Source organism: Marmota monax, unplaced genomic scaffold (genome assembly GCF_021218885.2).
Source record: "Marmota monax isolate L192 unplaced genomic scaffold, Marmota_monax_Labrador192_F-V1.1 WCK01_AAM20220418_F8-fsc00019, whole genome shotgun sequence".
In the NCBI taxonomy this organism is placed as follows: Eukaryota; Metazoa; Chordata; class Mammalia; order Rodentia; family Sciuridae; genus Marmota; species Marmota monax.
This window is the reverse complement of record NW_026695242.1, coordinates 24,238,851-24,257,492: the sequence shown is the minus strand read 5'-3', so window position 1 is coordinate 24,257,492 and position 18,642 is coordinate 24,238,851.

Below are 18,642 nucleotides of genomic sequence, written 5' to 3'. Positions count from 1 at the left end.
CCCATGACACAACAACAAAGGAAGCACAAAAAAAGAAAGCGAAAGTAGGAGCGAAAGTACACAGTGCAGCTGCAATAAAATGTAAGGCTCTCTCTTTCATTACAGAGGAGCTGTCCCGCTTTGGTCGCGGATCCCACTTACTAGGGACTAACCCCGCTTTGATCGCGGATCCCGCTTACCTGGGACTAACCCCGCTTTGATCGCGGATCCCACTTACCTGGGACTAACCGATGCACCACCCCTGACTGTTGAAAGTTCTGGTTCCCAGGTCTCGGCACCACTTGTCGCGACCCCTTGCCCGCAAGGAAGACGCAACTCGAGAATCTTCTTTCAACAGTTTATTCAGGCCCTGGATATTTCTTCTTCACCCTCTCGGATGCCCCTCCCAGCCTTAATAAAGCATCCCAAGCCCCAATGCAAAGCTGCCGCGTGGAGCTTTCTCACAGGGTGGTGAAAAATCATGTGCCAACTCTCCCAGATAAGGAGTTGTTTGTCACAGACCACAGCGGAGCCAGCATCATCTTGTAATGGCGACCATAATCTGCAGAAATGGCAGAAGCGGCTCACCACAGTAGCTCTTTCCTTGCATTTTGGGAGGAGAGGCCCCAGTGAACCTCTCCCTTCATTCAGGACCTGGATTTCTTGACTTTAGGCTGACATGGATTTTCTAAGAAGCCATTTTATTGAACCTCTCATTTTAAAACTCAATTTTTTTTCAAACAATAGAATGAAACTTAAATCTTTTCCCAGTAATGAGAGAGCTCATTTCCTGGCTTCTTTCACCTTGTCCCTTGTGTCTGGCTCTACTCTCATAGACCAACTCAAGACAAGCAGAACACTAATTTTTACTGGCTCTTAGTTTCACAAAAGTGTGGAAGGGGTCACAAGTACAGGGGTATGCTGGAGATGGGCTCTATGTCACTGCCATGGGCCAGAAAAATACTTTGCTTTCAACTCAACTTTCCTTTTTCAATTTTCCTTCTAGTAGGAACTGTGGCTTTTTGGTCCTTTACTATTACATAATACATAATGTCCTGTTTAATAAGTACCTCTTTTCCAAGGACAAACATTAATATTTTAAGAGACAATGTACTTTTAGTTCATATATAGAAATAATATTTCCTACATTAACAATGTTTCTGCCCTGCCCTTGGAGTATATGGTTCCCCAATGTTGCTCCAAGGGGCTTTTTATTTCTCTTCTACTTTTCCTATGGCCCACAGAAATCATAAAAATTTACATTAGCCTTTAATGTCCACTTTTATTGGGACCTAGGGACAGGCTTTCTCTTCTATTCCACTCTTTGGAGTCAGAGCTTCCCTTTGATTTAAGGGAAATGGAATCTGATAATTATCAGCATGTCCTACAACCGACCCACAAATGAATGAAGACCTGAATAGTCATTATTGCACTGCATAGCAAGTAGGCATACATAAGAAAGGTTGGAATTAAAGTACAGTCATGCATCGTTCAATGACAGGAAAATATTCCAACAAACGCATTGTTAGTGATTTTCATTATCGTGCAAACATCATAGAGTGTACTCACACAAACCTAGATGGCATAGGTCGATTACTTGATGTGCCTCTTGATGCAATAAAGAGAGTGATGCACATGAGATGTGATATAACATGGTATAACATTTTACAGTAAAGTACTTTTTGCAAGTCGAAGGTGTGCACTCTAAAGTAATGATAAAATTGTAGTATAGTAAATGTGTAAAGTGTGATATACTTGTTTATTACCATTATTAAGTACTTTGTACTGTACATAATTGCATGTTCTGCATATTTACGTGACTTGCAGTTCAGTAGGTTTGCTTATACAATCATATAAGTTATGTATTATGCTGTGACATTAAGAGGGTGCAACATCCCTAGGCCGCAGGTATTTTTCAGTGACATGATAATCTCATTGGACCACTGTTGTATATGCAGTATATTGTTGAATGAAACCTCTCTACATAGAGCATGGCTCTAATAACAATAGCAATCCATACATCCAGTTAGTGGTGCATGATTTCATTCTCCTCTTGCTTCCAGATGGTGAAATGGCTGTTCTGAGGATTCCTCTAGATGGACTGAAGCTAGATAAACTTCTTGATAGAACTGGAATGACTTGAAGAGATACAATTCTGGAGATTGTGACCACCTAGTAAGTGTTGAATTAACCATCTGAATCATGAGATTTCATATATATATGTATACACATGTATACACGTATGTGTGTGAGTGTGTTTGTGTGTGTATAAAATATAAAATCTGGGTCTACTGAAGGATGGTTTGGGCTACAAGGGGAAAATATTTCTTGGTTCAGAGGAGGAAACAAGCAGTGGTGCAGAGTAGGATTCTATTGTGTTGAAACTCAAAAGCTGAATTTTCTTCACTTCTAACAAAGGATTTTAATCATTGGTGATTCCAAAGGACTATGGCATGCAAGGTTAGATGTATTATCCTTACTTTGTTCATTTATTGAACAGTTTCCTGAGTTCTAGGCTCTGTAGCTATCTACAGCAATGACTAAAATAGTCAATTCACTGTCATCATTGAGTTGATGTTCTATCGGAGAAGGGCAGGCAATAAATGACAGTAGTAGTTCATATTATAAATCTAATAGTGCTATGAGGAAAACACAGGGAAAACATAAAGTTGCTCAAACAAGCTTGAGCAACTAGGGTGATGCAAATATTCTTTGTCAATTTGGAGAAAACTCATAGAGGAGTATTTTTCATGGAGTGAGATGGGAAAAATTGATATTCATGGTCTTGAAAATGTTAAATTTGATGTGCTTAATAGATATCCAAATGGAGAAGTTAAGTAGAATGGTTGGACATACATTTTGATTTAGAAAGATGTATGAGTGCAGAAATAAATTTGGAAATCAACATCATGTATTATAATTTAAAAAAAAAAAAAGTTTTCTGGTATTGGGAGAAATTCAGAAAGCATGGCCAAGTTTAGCCTCTTTCCTTTATCAGCATATTGCATCTTGATTCATTATTTTGATCCAGTTCTTGTGTGAGCATATGTACCAACAAGTGTTTATCATGAGCAGCATGGCCTACTGGTTAACAGCAAAACTTGAAATAAATTGTCTGTTTGGCTCCATCTGTTTGATTATGGAAAAATTATTAAATATCTTCATGCCTCATTTCCTCATCAGAATTGTAACTAATGGTGTTACCTATCTCAAATTTTGTCAGAATGAAATGAATTAACATATGGTAAGTGGTTGAAACAAGGGTGATACATAGTGAATTCAGTCGATGTAAACTACTATAATTTTTACAATTAGACCTTTTATTATTTACTAATGTGCTATTTGGGACAGATGCAATTTGAGTACATCATTACCTTCTGTCAATGTTGAGTGGAGAAAAATTACTCTAATTTTAGAACAATTAACTTATTCATATTTATCTATGTAAATTATGGCTATTACTAAATTGCAATTATTATTAATTATTACAAAGCAAGTATATTCCCTAAACAACTAACTTTTTGAAAAAAAAAATTGAAAATTTGAAAAGCGAATTTCCACTAGGCTTTTTGCAACCATTATTAAATTTATTCCACCATTCATCAAACTTTCTGAGTATCCCTAATATAGTTATATCCTGAGCAGATAAAATACTTTTTGTGTATTTTAAATTTGAAAAACAATTTCCACACAATGAAATAAACAAATTTTTAGAGTATAGATCTAAGAATTTTGAGAAAAGCATACACTCATGTACCTGTGTCCTTTCAAGGTACAGAACATTTCAATTACTCCCCAAAATGTCTGCCATGTTGATTTGAAGTAATCCATCACCAATTTCAGTAACTGTTATTCTGGGGCTGGAGGTATAGCTCATTGGTAGACCAGAGCTTAGCATGTGTGAGACCTGGGGTCTAATCCCTAGCATAAAAAATATAAACAAATAACAAATAAATTATTGTTCTAATTTACTTCATCATGTGTTCATTCTGCATGTTTAAGAACTTCATGTACGTGGAATAATATGTTATTTACTCAGGTTTTATGTTTCACTTCTTTCATTCAGCATAATGTATTTGATTCAGACATTTTGGATGGGTGGGTTACTTTTTATTGTGAATTAATTTTTCATTTTAAGCCTACATAAAATTTGTTTACTGATTTTTTTCTGGTGGTGATTGCCTTATAGTTTTTGTCTAGAGATTATAAATTCGCTACAAACATTCTTACACAAATCTCTTTGTATTTACTTCTTGAAAATAAATATTTAAAACAGTAATTTCTGAATTCTAGTGTGACATGTTTACTTTTTTTCTTTTCTTTGTGGTACTGGGGATTGAAACTGGGGCCACTCTACTACTGAGCTACATACCCAGCCCTTTTTTTATTTTTATTTTGAGATGAGGTCTTGCCAAGTTGCCGAGGCTGGCCTCAAACTTACAGCCTGCTAAACCTCCGGGATTGCTGACATGCACCACCATCCCCAGCATGCCCGGTTCCTGATTTTGAATGTATATGTTTATTCTTGCACAAACACTGTAGGAGGATTATAGTTGTTCTACAGTTTTTCCAACATTTGATGTAATTATTCGATTTATATTAAACATTCTAGTATGTGTATAGTAGAAAAACATTGTTAATTTAGAAACAAGTCTCACAGGCTTTTGACAAGCATTATGTTGAAGCCATAAATCTCTTTCAGGAAAATTTACATCTTATGAATAATGAACTCTTCAATATCATGATCATGAGTTATCTTTCTACAAATATCTTATGTTTTTGATGTCATTGTACACATTTTGTTCTTCATTTTATTTCACAGTAATGTTGCTAGTGTGTAAAAATACAATTAATTTTTTTATTGACCTTGAATTTTGTGACTCAAATATTTTCCAGCCCTGTGCAAATACCACAACTCCTTGGTTTCAAAATAGAATCTGTTACCATGTATCTTGTTATTGAGATTAGTTTGTGAAATGAACAGGTTTTCAAAAAAGAAAAAAAAAAAAAAGAACTGTAACTTTGGAGCAGGTGACATTGTGAGACAAATCAAGTTTAAGGGCACTCTCAATAAGAAATCTTCTAACAGCCAATAGCGAGTATGAAGAAATTGGATTTTTGGAGAGTGGCAAAGAGGTAAAACATAAAGAATAGCCCAGAAGTGAAAAGCGGGAATTGAGCTTTGGTGACTGCATGGTTTACTAGCAAATGTCAGAGGACTATAAAATGAGAAAAATTAATTATAGTTTAGTCACTGGAATATATAGACATAGGCAAGGCATGTCATAGCTCTGTGACTCATTAGAAAAGAGGATTAATAACCCTATATTTTAATAACCATGAAGCACGATTGAATGTTGCATGTCATAGAAAATAATTCTTTCTTTTATAAAAGATATGTAAGGTCTGAAGTGGTGACACACCCTTGTAATCCCAGAGACTCAGGAAAGTGAGGCAGGAGGATTGAAAGTTCAAGGCCAGTATCAGAAGACACTCAGAAACTTAGTGATACACTGATTCAAAATAAAAGGGCTGGGGATATAGCACAGTGGTAAAGCTCCCCTGGGTTCAATACTCCCTCTCACTCCTCCCACACCCCTCTAAAACAAGACCACTACCACCAACAACGAAAGCTATTTCATTTTCCCTGATCATGTTATTTTCCCCAGTGGTCTAAGTTGCTGAACTGAGATTCGTTTACCTCTTGGTATTTTGGCTAGTTGTTTGGAAGTAAACTGTATTTTCCCAATTACCGAAGACTCCTAGATAACTTTTCCTAAAGCCCAACGATTATATTATATATTTATAAAATGTTTGGGGCTCAAATTCCTGAACCTTGCCTCTGGAAAGTATATGGTCTGAAAAGACAGCAGCAATATACCATGTAAGGCAAAACAGTTTTAGAAAACACTTTTCAGAGACCATTCACCTCCATCTAGACTGATCAATTTAAACTGGTTCATTGAAGCAGCAAATACATTTCATCTCTCCATGAGGCATAACCTCTGCTAAATTACTTAAATGTTTCCTTCCCACCTCTGAGTTCTGTTTCCTCTTCAGTCTATTTTTGATGACACCAAAGCACTTGAGGTATATTATTTCTGTTTATTTCCAAAGATAAGAATGTTAAATGAAAAATCTGAAAATTTTTGCATTTGACTTTAGTAGAACCATCAAAATATGTCAAGGAAAAGAAAAATAAGGCAATGAAATTTAAGTACTTGTCTGTTGTAAGAAGACATTTAATCTTGATATAATGGGAGACAATTGATACTTGTGTACTCTGCTTAAAAGAAGAAAATATGTAGTTCTCAGTTTATTTTGAACTCACCCCTCAAAATGAGAATAAATTATTAGCCAATTATAATAAAATTACATTTACTTTTCGTATGATTTTTTTAAAAAAATTAAAGTAGGTGTTATATGAATTGTGGTTCAGATAAATAAGGCCACATGAAAACGTTTAGTTTCATTATTGACTGCAGGACTTTAAAGTTCAAGATAAACTATCAGTTCTGTCAGAAAAGTAGTAATAGCTACTATGTACTGAGTACTTATAATGTACCAGGGACTCCACACCTTTTCATTTATTCCTCAAAATAAACCCAATAGCTAGTATTAAGTGTCATCCTCGCCATATAGATGATAAAGCTGATGCTTAAGGAGAGTTAATAACCTGCTGTGGTTGTACAACCATTAAGGGACAGGAATGTTTTGAACTCAGGAATCTCCTAGCACCAAGATTTGTGCCTTCATTCATTAAGCGGGCTTAGAGGAATTTAAATTTAATTTAAAGAAAAATGGATTTTTGACAATTGCCTTGTTAGGATACATACATATCTGCTAAAGATAGCTATATTCTGTGCAACAAAATGACTAGTATCTTCTTGTCAAGACTGATGAAGCTAGAAATACATGGGTATGAATAGGAAATTTCCATTTGTTTTCCACACATACTGATTGTATTTGGCTTCTGAACAAGTAAATTATACAACCCATTTTTATTTATAATTCATTAATTTATGTTTTTTACTTTACTTTTGGATTTAAGATGCTTTTTTAATCTTTTTGAGGTGATTACATTATTAACTTTCTGCCCATTTCTATCATATACATTTTATGCCATTTAGTCTCTTCTAAACAAAGATTTCACTGCTTTTTGTACAACTTTATGCATAATACTTTGTGAAAAAAATTATAATATTTTATTTCCATTGACCTCTTTAATTTTTATTTTGTTGTGGGGTTACTGGGGATCGAACTTACGTGCACTTGACCACTGAGCCACATCCCCAGCCCTATTATGTAATTTATTTAGAGTCTCACTGCATTGCTAGTGCCTCACTTTTGCTGAGGCTGGCTTTGAACTTGAGATCCTCCTGCCTCAGCCTCCTGAGCTGCTGAGATAACAGGTGTGCACCACCATGCCTGGCTTGAGTTTTCTTGATTTCCAAATATTTGTGCATATCTGACATATTTTCATGATGGTCAGAGAGCTTAAAGCATATTACACCTGTCCTTATTGAGATTTGTCTAGAATATGTCCATTTTGAAAATTCCTTGTATATTCATTGGATGATTCTTTGGATACTGATGACAAAGTATTAACGTCACACAATGACTATGATGTTTTGGTTTTCCCTGAACATAATATGCTTATAGCATGTATTTTCTGTGACTACTGAAACAAATCACCACAGACTTAATGGCTTAAAGAAATGCAAATTAATAATCTTGCTCAGGCTATCAGGAGATCAGCTATTGAAATGAAATGGCTAAACTTCACGTATCAGTGCGAGGTTCTTCCTGGAAGTTCTAAGGAGTAATCTTTTTTCTCACATTTTCCAGCTTCTAGTGGCTGCTATTATTCATTGGCTTTTGGTTTGTATTCAAAGGCATTCATCTATGAAGCTTGAAATCACATCTCTCCAAACTTTGCTTCCCTCATCACATCCCCTTTTCTGCCTTGGAAATTCTCTTCTGCTTCTGTCTTCCATGATTAAGGCCCTCATGATTACATTGGGCCTGGAAAAAATCAGCCTAGGTTCCACATATGAGTTAACTGATTAGCAATATTAATTTCATCTGCATCTTTTATTTCTCTTTTCAGGGTAACCTAATAAATTCAAAGATTTTAGGCAGTTAGGATGTGGACACTTTTGGGGGAGCACTGTTCTGCCTCTCACCTAGCCTATGATGACTAACTGGTTATACCATTCTTCAGGGGCATTTCAGTCACACTTTTTGTTTCCCCATTTATGCTGGAAAGCTTAATAGAAGGTAGAGGTTGTTGAATGCTGTACATTCTAAAGAGAGCCTTGTTTTCAGGACTGGGCTTTGGCCTGGCTCTTGGGTAGTAACCTCTAAATACTGGGAATATTCTGCCTTATTAAAGCATTTCTATATGCCTGAGTCCTTAAGCCACATTGTATTTGTGACCAGATAAGTTTATACTGCCCATGTGATTTGTGAAGAATGCCTGTTTTTGCTCGAGGGCACTGGGGTCTAAATAGCTAAGGTCAGTCATGCAGGCATTGTAGGCCTATGTGACTAATTTTCTACAGAAGCTCTGGATTTGAACATGTCACACATACTTCCTGAGAGAATGAACCACATTCCTGTTTGACTGCTCTGAAGGGACACATGCAAGTTTTCTCCTGAGTTTCTCTCCATACTCCTCTTCTGCCTTCATTGATTCTAATTTATATTCTTTCCCTGTGATAAAACCATAAGCATGAAAACTACAGTTTCTGAGTCTTGTGAGCCCTGTAGTAACTCTGTGAGCCTAAGGGTGGTCTTGGGACCCTTCACACACCAATACTGTGAAACCTAAGTAAGTTGTGTTGGATTCCCTGCCTCAGTGCCAGCTTTCTGCTTGATTTCTCACTATCTTGGTTACGTTACACTTATGAATCAGGAAACTCCTTATGGGTAAATATATACTATTGGGTTCATTTAATCTCGCTTCTTTCTGAATTAAGCTTCACTATTTTTTTCTTCCAAATCCTGGGAGATTGTTAAAATTCTGCTCAGCTCAAGTGCTTCCTGGTTGTTGCTTTTTAGTCATCTTCTCAGCTTGTCTGTGCTGATTATAAATTGACAACTGTATATAGTAAGGCAACACAGAATACTGGGCTCATTGTGAGTCATTTTACTTCTCTATCAGATAATGTCCACTCAGGTACTGTCTGCCTGTTGTTCTCTGATGGCCTTTGGTTGCTTTTGATGGAAAGGTTTATCTGATATAAATGTGTCTTTCATCAGCAGAATAACACATCTTTCTATTCCCATTTATTTCTGCCTGTTCTATGACTCATTCATTCTTGAGCTCATTCATTTCCCCTAGTGTGTTTCCAAATGCTTCCAATGTCAGTCAAACATACCACTGAATATGGAAGTCCACCTGTTTACTTACTCTCTTTCCCTAAAAGAAAAAAAAAATCATTATTTCATAATCTGGTGAAAATTTTCCTCCTCTGAAGGGGACACATGCAAGCTTTCTCCTGAGTTTCTCTCCATACTCCTCTTTTGCCTTCATTGATTCTAATTTTTTTCCCCACTAAAAAGAAAAAAAAAATCTTTGTCTAGTGCTACATATTTTATATTTTATTTTCAGGAGCAAATTATTCCTGATACCAGTTTCTGGTTTAACACATTTTTCACTCATGCTACATGTTGGTTTTGTTTGAAGTATGGTTCTGTTATACATGATTCTTCAGAAACCAGCATGATGACATGACAGTTGTTCAGTCTATAGTAGTTTTACTACGTAAAATATGAGGTCTTTTATTTTTAACTTTGGCACTTTTGATACATGGTTATTACTAGTTACACAGTGAAGCTTAGTGGTGAACAAGTTCAGAAATAGAATAATCTATGTTCCTGCAAAATAAAACATACACACACTCTGGGTATTTCTGAGCACTAGTTAAGTTCACCCTGGAGCTTATATTTATTGAGTACTCGGCTCCTAGGAGACTGAACATACATTATTTCATTTAATGCTAATAATGACTGTATTGCTTAGTTATTAATAATTTACCAAGGTTTGTATAAGTTTAATGTTTACTAACAAAGGTAGTTAGTGGAATAACCAGGGTTAAATCTAGAATCTGACTCACTTTAGATCTGTGTATTCCTTTTGTGCATAAAGCATTTTTATGCATTTAGATTAATAAAAAAACTACATCTTGGTAGTTGGTGCAGTCTCAATTTTCTGAAGGTAACTATTGTTATTTCAAAACTTATTTGGGAAGAGCATTATCAAAAGTGTATCTGTCACATGCCTTCATCTTTAAATATTTTTCTGCCACGTCTATCTCTAAATACTTGATAGGTCAAGACAGCTGTATTCTGTAATCCTTACTCACATTTATCTGATTATCTAATATATCTATTTTCATTTAAAAATCTGTCTTCCCACATGACTTAGAAATTTGTGTTTTGTAGATATTTCATTTATGGGTTTGAGTTTCAAGGTTGGGAAAGTAGAGGCAGTCAAGAATACTCATTCTACTTAATAAAAATATAATATGCATATTTTGAGTGTCTTAGCTATTTTGCTGCTGAAATGAAAAGACCTGACCAGTACAATTTTAGAGGAGGAAAAGTTTATTTTGGGACTCAAGGTTTCAGGAATGTCTGTCAATAGACGGCTGATTCCATTCCTCTTGGCTTGAGGTTGAACATTATGGTAGAAGAGTGTGGTGGAAGGAAGGGGTTCACACGATAATCAGAGAGCAGAGAAAGAGACTCCACTTACAAGATACAAAATATATACCCCAAAGGCATGCCCTAGGAATCCACCTCCTCCAGCCATATTATCAGCTTCAGTTACCATTCAGATAATTTCATCAGGGAATTGATTCATTAATTGGGTTAAAGCTGTAATAACCCAATTATTTTTCTTCTAAACTTTCTTGCATTGTCTCACATATGAGCTTTTTGGGGACATCTAATATCTAAACCATAACATTCTGTACCTGGCCCCCAAAAGCTCATGCTCATCTCATAATGTAAAATACATTTAGTCAATTTCCAAGAATCCCCATAGCTTCAACAGTGCCAAGATTTCCCATAAGTTCAACTCCAAAGTCTCCTCTGAGACTCATGGCAAACTCACATTGTGACTCCTATAAAAATCAAAAGCAATTTGCAAATATTCAGTATATGAAGGTACAGAGTAAACATTTTCACTCACAAAAATGGGGGCATAAAAAGAAGGGATGGGACCAAAGTGAGACTGAAATCCAGCTGGGCAAACGTCCTATAGTTCTATATCTGGCATCTGGAGCATGGGACATGATAACGTTCTGTCCAAAAGTCTCCTATAGCTCTGTCCCTGTGGCCCTGTTGGTTGCAGTCCAAGTGGCTTTCTGTTGGCTTGTCTCAGCTTGATTCCTCCAACCTTCCTCAGCAGACATTCCATGGTATTTCTTAGTCTTGGAGGTCTCCATCGCAGCTTTGGTTTCCTCAACAGATCCCTATGCCCTCTCAGGGGGTGGCCCCAGGGGCTCCAATCCTGCTGCATTTTGCCTGGCCTCCCAGTCCTTCCTTTGAAATATTGGTGGAAGCCTCCATGACCCACTAACTCCAGCATCCTGCATTCCTACAGAACCAGCACCCCATGGTTGATGCCAAGGTCTGTTGACATCTCAAGCAGTAGCCAAGCCTCCAGGGACCCTGGGTAGCTGAGCATGCTGAGAAAACTTCCTAGACCCTCTTGTGCAAGAAGGGTACCCCCCTAGTCTCTTCTCAAGAGAATTTTCACTTTTACTCCCTTGAGCTTGAGGTGGGTATGGTCTTGCCAGCTCCTGAGATGCCTTCAAACCATCTTTCTTATTGTCTCTGGGGAAAGTCTTCAGCATTTCTTTAGTGGTAGCAATGCCTTTAGCAACTGCAATTTCCTTACCTCCCATTTTACTCCCACCTTTCAAGTCCAAGTTTTTCAAATCTTTCTACTTTGCTTTCTGCTCTTATCACACACACACACACAAAAATTATCCATAAGCTTAAAGCTATATCTATGCCACTGCCTGAATGCTATGCTACCTAGAAATTTCTTCTACTAGATGAAGAAGTCTATCAGTTTTAAAAATCAGCCTCACAAAAGTCTTAAGACATGGGCAGAACATAAAAAATAAGGCCTCTAGTCCCATTACCAATAGTGCTCTTTTCCTCTAAACCCTCTTGAACTCTTTTTGCTATCCCTAGTCCTATAAGCATTCCCACTAGAATCGGCCATTAAGCTTTGCTTACAGCCATGTAAAGCATTTCCAGTTTGTACTGATACACATTTCAAAATTCCTTCAACTAATTCCAAAGAACTGCAAAATCTTCTGAACCACATGATCAGAATAGTCTCAGCAACGACCCCACTTTTTGGTATCAATTTCTACCTTAATCAGCTTTTTCCCTGCTGTGACTAAAAGTCCTGGCCAGAACAATATTAGAGGAGAAAAAGTTTATATGGGAGCTTATGGTTTCAGAAGTCTCCATCCATAGATACCTGGCTCCATTCCTCAGGGCTTGATGTAAGGAATGACATCATGGTGGGAGAGTGTACCAGAGTTAAGTGGCTCACGTGACAATCAGAAAGCAGAGGAAGAGACTCCACTCTCCAGATATAAAATACATAACCCAAAGTCACATCCTTAGGGACCATTTCCTCAACCATACCCTACTGCCTACAGCTAATCCTTATTGGGATTATTTCACTGATTAGGCTAAGACTCTTATAACCCAATCATTTTACCTCAAAATTTTGTAGCATTATCTCACATGTGTACCACCCCCCACTGGCATGTTATTTATACATGAAAAGTGAGAGTTGTTGTGATATATTCATTTAAGCAATAGCATAATTTGGTTGATTTTATTCTTTTCCTCCTTCCCTCTCCCTTGATCCTCTACCTCTACTAATGTCCTTTCATGAAATCCCCTTATTGTTTTATTCCTTTTTTTTCTCTCTAGTTCTGCATATGAGAGAACATATGTGGACATTGACTTTGAGTCTGGGTAATTTCATTTAGTATGATGCTATCCAGTTCCCATTTATTTACAAGCAAGTGACAAAATTTTGTCATCTATATGGCTATGTAGAATGCCATTATGTATATATACCACATTTTCTTTATCTATTCATCTGTTGATAAGCATCTAGGCTGCTTCCATAACTTGGCTATTGTGAATTGTGTTGCTATAAACATTCAAATGCATGTGTCATAGTATTCCAACTTTAGGTTTTGTATAAATACCGAGGAAGAATAACTGGGTCATATAGTGATTCCATTCCTACCTAGTCTTTTGAAGGATCTCCATACTGATTTTCACAGCGGTTATACTAATTTACAATCCCACCAACATTAGATAAGTGTTGTTTTTCCCCACATCCTCATAAGCACTCATTATTATTTATATTCTTGATTGTTATTCTAACTGTGGAGAGGTAAAATCTCAGTGTAGTTTAACTATGCATATTTTAATAGTGAAATTACAGTTATTTTCATTAAAAATAGGTCCTGGTAGTACTTGGGAGGCTGAGACAGGAGGATTGCAACTTTGAGTTGTAAGTTTGAGACCATTCTGGGTAACTTAGTGAGATTTTATCTTAAAAAACAAACAAAAAACAAACAAACAAAGAAACAACCCCCCCCCCCCCGACACACACACACAGTGGTAAAGCAACTCTGGGTTCAATCTCTAGTACAGGGGACATAAAGGGAAACAGGACTCAGAATAGGATGCAGTTTGTCTTATTTATTTCAATATTTTGCATTAGGAAAGATTGGCTTATAAAACATTCAAGAAATCTCTCATTTTATTAGAATTTGACCATAAATTTCATACTGGAGAGAGATGTAATCTGACACAATAAAAACAAGTTGATATTTGGGGTAGTTTCCCCTTAATACTTAAAATGTATTTAACACCAGTTGTGTTATTTAAGCCTGAAATGTGAAATTGGGATTTAAGATGAAATGTGTTTTGTTTTCTGGGAAGAAAATATGGAATAAGGAATTAACTCTTCACTTTTTAAAAAATATTTATTTTTTAGTTATACACAAAACCTTTATTTCGTTTATTTATTTTTATGTAGTCCAACCCAGGGCCTCCCACATGCTAGGCGAGCGCTCTACCACTGAGCCACAACCCCAGCCCTGAACTCTTCACTTTTGCCTCTCAAATTCTGATGGGTGGCTAAAAACAAGATTAAAGACTTGACATCTTTCCTTCCATTTTGTGTCCATCTTCTTATTTGGAGTCACTTCAGATTCAAGGAACAAGGTCTGATCTAATAAGATCTTATGATGATCCACCCAACCCCCCATACAACAGAAACTTTCTTATCAGGGACAAGACCCTGGTTGACCCATCCTGACAGACCACCTAATCAAGATCACCTTTGACAGCTGCAAAAAGCCTGCCCTTATTTCCCTTTCTGTAAAATCTCAGAGATGTAGTCAGCGCCTCAATGATATGGCTAAAGACATGGGTAACCTGTCCTCTTTGTGTCACTGCATCAACTAACATTCCATTTCATGCTGTTTACCATCATATTTCTGTTTGATTTGGGGAGTGAGTGGCTAGACCTGATTTGTTGAATCCTCAGAGCAAGGCCTCTGGCTTAAGAATCCGGTAGCAAATGGAATGACTATTACTTGCCAGACCCTATAGAAAGTGCTATAGTGTGATGTTTTATATTTATTTACAGGGACCTGATAAATTTATATAACTTAACTCAAACATTCACTCTCAATTTTTATGGCATGATGAACAATTCCCACATATCAGCTCTTTTTAAACTTCTAAAGTTAAAAAAAATAAAAGTTTCTAGAAGTGAGAAAAATCAAATTTCCAAAAAGCTGAGGGAATCTCTGTAAGAATTAATCTTTTGCTTCTACAACCTTTATGAGCTACTGATATAGAAAAGATTCAGAATTTGGGAATTAATCTTATATAGAGACTTATGATTAACAGATGTTTTTGTAACTATTTTTTTGAAGTGCCATTAAAATCTGTATTTTTTTACTTTCATATTCTCTTTTTTTATTACTTACACATGACAGTACAATGATCTTGACAATTCTTACATTTGAATCAAATGGGGTATAATTTTTCATTTTTCTGATTGTACAGGTTGCAGAATCACATTGGTCATACAGTCACCTATATACATGCAGCAATAATAATGTCTATTTTATTTTGCTGCCCTTCCTATCCCCCTTTCCCTTCCCTCCCCTCCCATCACATCTCTCTACCCAATCTAATGTGACACACTTCTTTTTTTTTTAATATTTGTAGCTTTACATCTTTCCCGCCTGAGATGAATGTGCTTTCTTTTATAATTTTGAATCTCTATTGGTTCCTTTCCACCATTCAGATAGAACACAGCAGAGAGTGGCTGTCAATAATAGAGCAATTTGTTTTTGAAACTCTATTGATTGCATTCTAAAGAGTTTGCTTCTTCTTTTGAAAGGTCTTAAAACCATTTCTTTCTTATTGTTAACAACACTAAAATTCTACTCATCTTATTTTGCATAACTTACACTCACATTCAAGACCTAATGCTGATTTTTTTTCTTCTTGATGTTGCTCTTCATAGTTATTATGAACTATTGATATAAAAAGAACTGTCTTCTTTTGATTTTTCTTTCTTTTTTCAGCAAAACTGGGGATGGCACCCAGGGACTTGCACATGCTAGATAACCTCTGAGCACAGTCCATCCCCGTTTTATTTAATTTAATGTTGAGAGAGGGTCCTACTAAGTTACCTAAGCTGGCCTCAAACTTGTGATCTCCCTGCTTCAGTCTTCCAAGTAGGCAAAAGTAGGAATTGTAGGCAAAAGTCACCGTTCTCAGCAAAACTTGAGTTATATTAGTATATTGTTGTAACAGGTATTCTTCTGTTTTTAATTTTTATTTATTAATTTAGTTTTACAAAATTAATTTTAAATTAAAAATTCAGATCTGAAAAGGATCATTTTGATTTAGCTATGTATTTTAAAGAAAAGCATGATAACTTTTGCTCTGCAAATGAATCAGGCATAGTGAGTTAGACAGTGTTGAAGTAATACCACAACCCCAGGTCTTCATGCTTAAAATAACAGAAGTTTATTTTTTGCTCACGTGCCATATCCATCTGAGCTAGTGTAGTGGCACGCCCTCCTCCACCAAAGAATCTTAATTAAGCTTCTCTAGAGACCCTCACCATAATTGTTCTTATTAACAGAATATCTGCAAAAATTTCTGCAAAGTACTCAACATGGTTTGAAACTTTCTTTTTTTTTTTTTTTTTTGTAAAGGCCAAGTGCTCTGTCTTGCAAAAGCTAAATTAGACCGCTAATTTAATGGTGTACAAGAATTGTTACTTCTGTTTTTTGTGGTAAAGAGTTGTGAAACCTCTGTCTAGTCAAAAAAAGAAAAGAAAAAGAAAAAAAGGGGAACATAAAGGTTTTCATGTAAACCATCAAACCCCTCCTCCTGCTGGGTATAGAGATTAAAGAATTTCTAGATTCATAGTCCAGAGATTTTTAAGCATGAGCCTTCTCTAGACCTCTGCAGCATGAAATCAACCTGCTTCTTGCTAATTCCTTGGGTGTTCAGCCTCATCTTTCTTACATCACTAGCTCATGAGTAGCTCATCCATCAATAGTAGCTCAGCTTCCTGTATCTTTTACTCCTGGACCCAGAATCACCATCTGAAAAATTTCAAGTTGTATTTCAAATCAAAGGAAAATGTAGTTTGGATGCACCAGTACTTAAAACTTCCTTCTAGTCATGACATGTGGCACTCTTACATTTTTATTGGTTAAAGAGAATTGCATGCCAAGGCTTCCATTTAAATGTGCAAACATTGTCCAATATTTCCGTGTGCCTAGAAAGAGAAAAGTTGAAATATTTGCAAGTAGCCCTAACAACCATCTCATATATCATGTACATACATGTTTTGATGTATTTTAAGGAAGAAAAAGAGTTTTTGAGAAATTTTGACTTCAGCTTTCTTTTTTCAAATTTCTTCAAATTGTGTGGTTTTTCTGAAACAATTATGTGGAATTTATCTAAAGGGGTCTATAATAATATGAACTCTTAGGAAGTTTTTTTATTTTGTTTTGATAAAGCAGCATCTGTTTCATACTTTAACAACCAGACCTTCAAACCTAGACAACATTATTTTGTTATAGTTATCCATAAAGTATATCTTTTTTATTATAATACTAATTTTTGGAAAAATCTTTAACCATTAACTTGAAATTTTAAACGGATTGAGAATTTTAAATTTTAAATAAATTTAAAAAGGATTGAGAATTATTAAACAAAGGATCAATGATGGAAATTATACATAGTTTTACTGAATCAATTAATTTTATATAAAGTTCAAAGTATAACAGATATGAATATAGGTCCTTTTTAAATTTCAAATATTATAAATCCCAGGTTGTAAACCTAAAAACTTTTCCTGACTGCAAGCGAATCAGGGCCTGAGTGTGCAACTCTTCCGTCCATATTATAGTAATATCCATTTTTCTAGAAATTGATGCTATTTTCCATTTAAACAAGTTATTAATCTAATTCAATAGTTCTTAAACTTGGTAGAACATTAGACTGACTATTCCAGGGAATTTATTAAGCCTTTTAGTTAAGTCTATGGTTCAGGAAATTCCAAATGTATAGTTTGGAAATTCCAAATGTATAGAATTGAAGAGTGAATGTATGTAATCCAGGAGGTGTAGCTGCAATATCTTCAATTAAGTATGCCAAATATACATCTTAGAAATGAATATTAACTAACTTATTAAGTAGCTACAGAAGTAAATGGAGAAACCAAAGCTCAGGTGGGTAGCTGACACAGGAATTAAGAATGTTATCATGAGACAGGTTACCCTAACTTTGTTGTTACTGATAACGTGATCTTGGACAAATTAAGAGTATTATTTTTACAGGTGCTTGATAAGACAAAATAATGCAATGTATGTAATGCATGTAGCACATTTCTTGGTACTGATAGTGTTCAGAACATGCTATTCTAGAATACGGTAGTTTAACAATGGTCTACTTTATGCTTTGAATGTAGCCCTGGGTGTTCTGTCACTATAACTTATTTTTAAAATGAACAGATTTCTTTCTCTTTCTCCTTCCCTGCTTCTTCCTAATAGCTCAACCTCCCTGATCTCAGGGGAAACAGGATTATCTTTCTTCTCCATTGCAGGCAGATTCTGTCCTTGAGGACACACCCACAGTAGGAACAAGTAATCCAGACTTTGGGGATAAAACAAGATCTCAGAAGTGATCTCCCAAATTAACAAGTGAATTGCAACTCCTACTGAGAACATGTGGAATGTAGCCTTTGAATCAACTCTTTAAAATCCCCCTGTTCCAACTGATGGGTCGAATTACAACCTCTGGGACAGGGTTCCCCTGTGTTTCTCCTTTGCTAGTAAAGCAATAAACCTTCTTTTTCCTTTTTCTCAAAATTGTGTCCTCATTGGATTGGCATTGGGGACAAGGACAAGCTTTCAGCAAAAGTACCTGGGCATCTGAAGAAGCAGCAGAAGCAGAAAATGTACTCTTCCCCTCCCCAACACTTTGTTCTTGATTGAGGTCTTGAAAAAAGTAGGAAGGCTTTTCTACATTGCTGTGTAGCAGTTCACAAGATCTTCATTT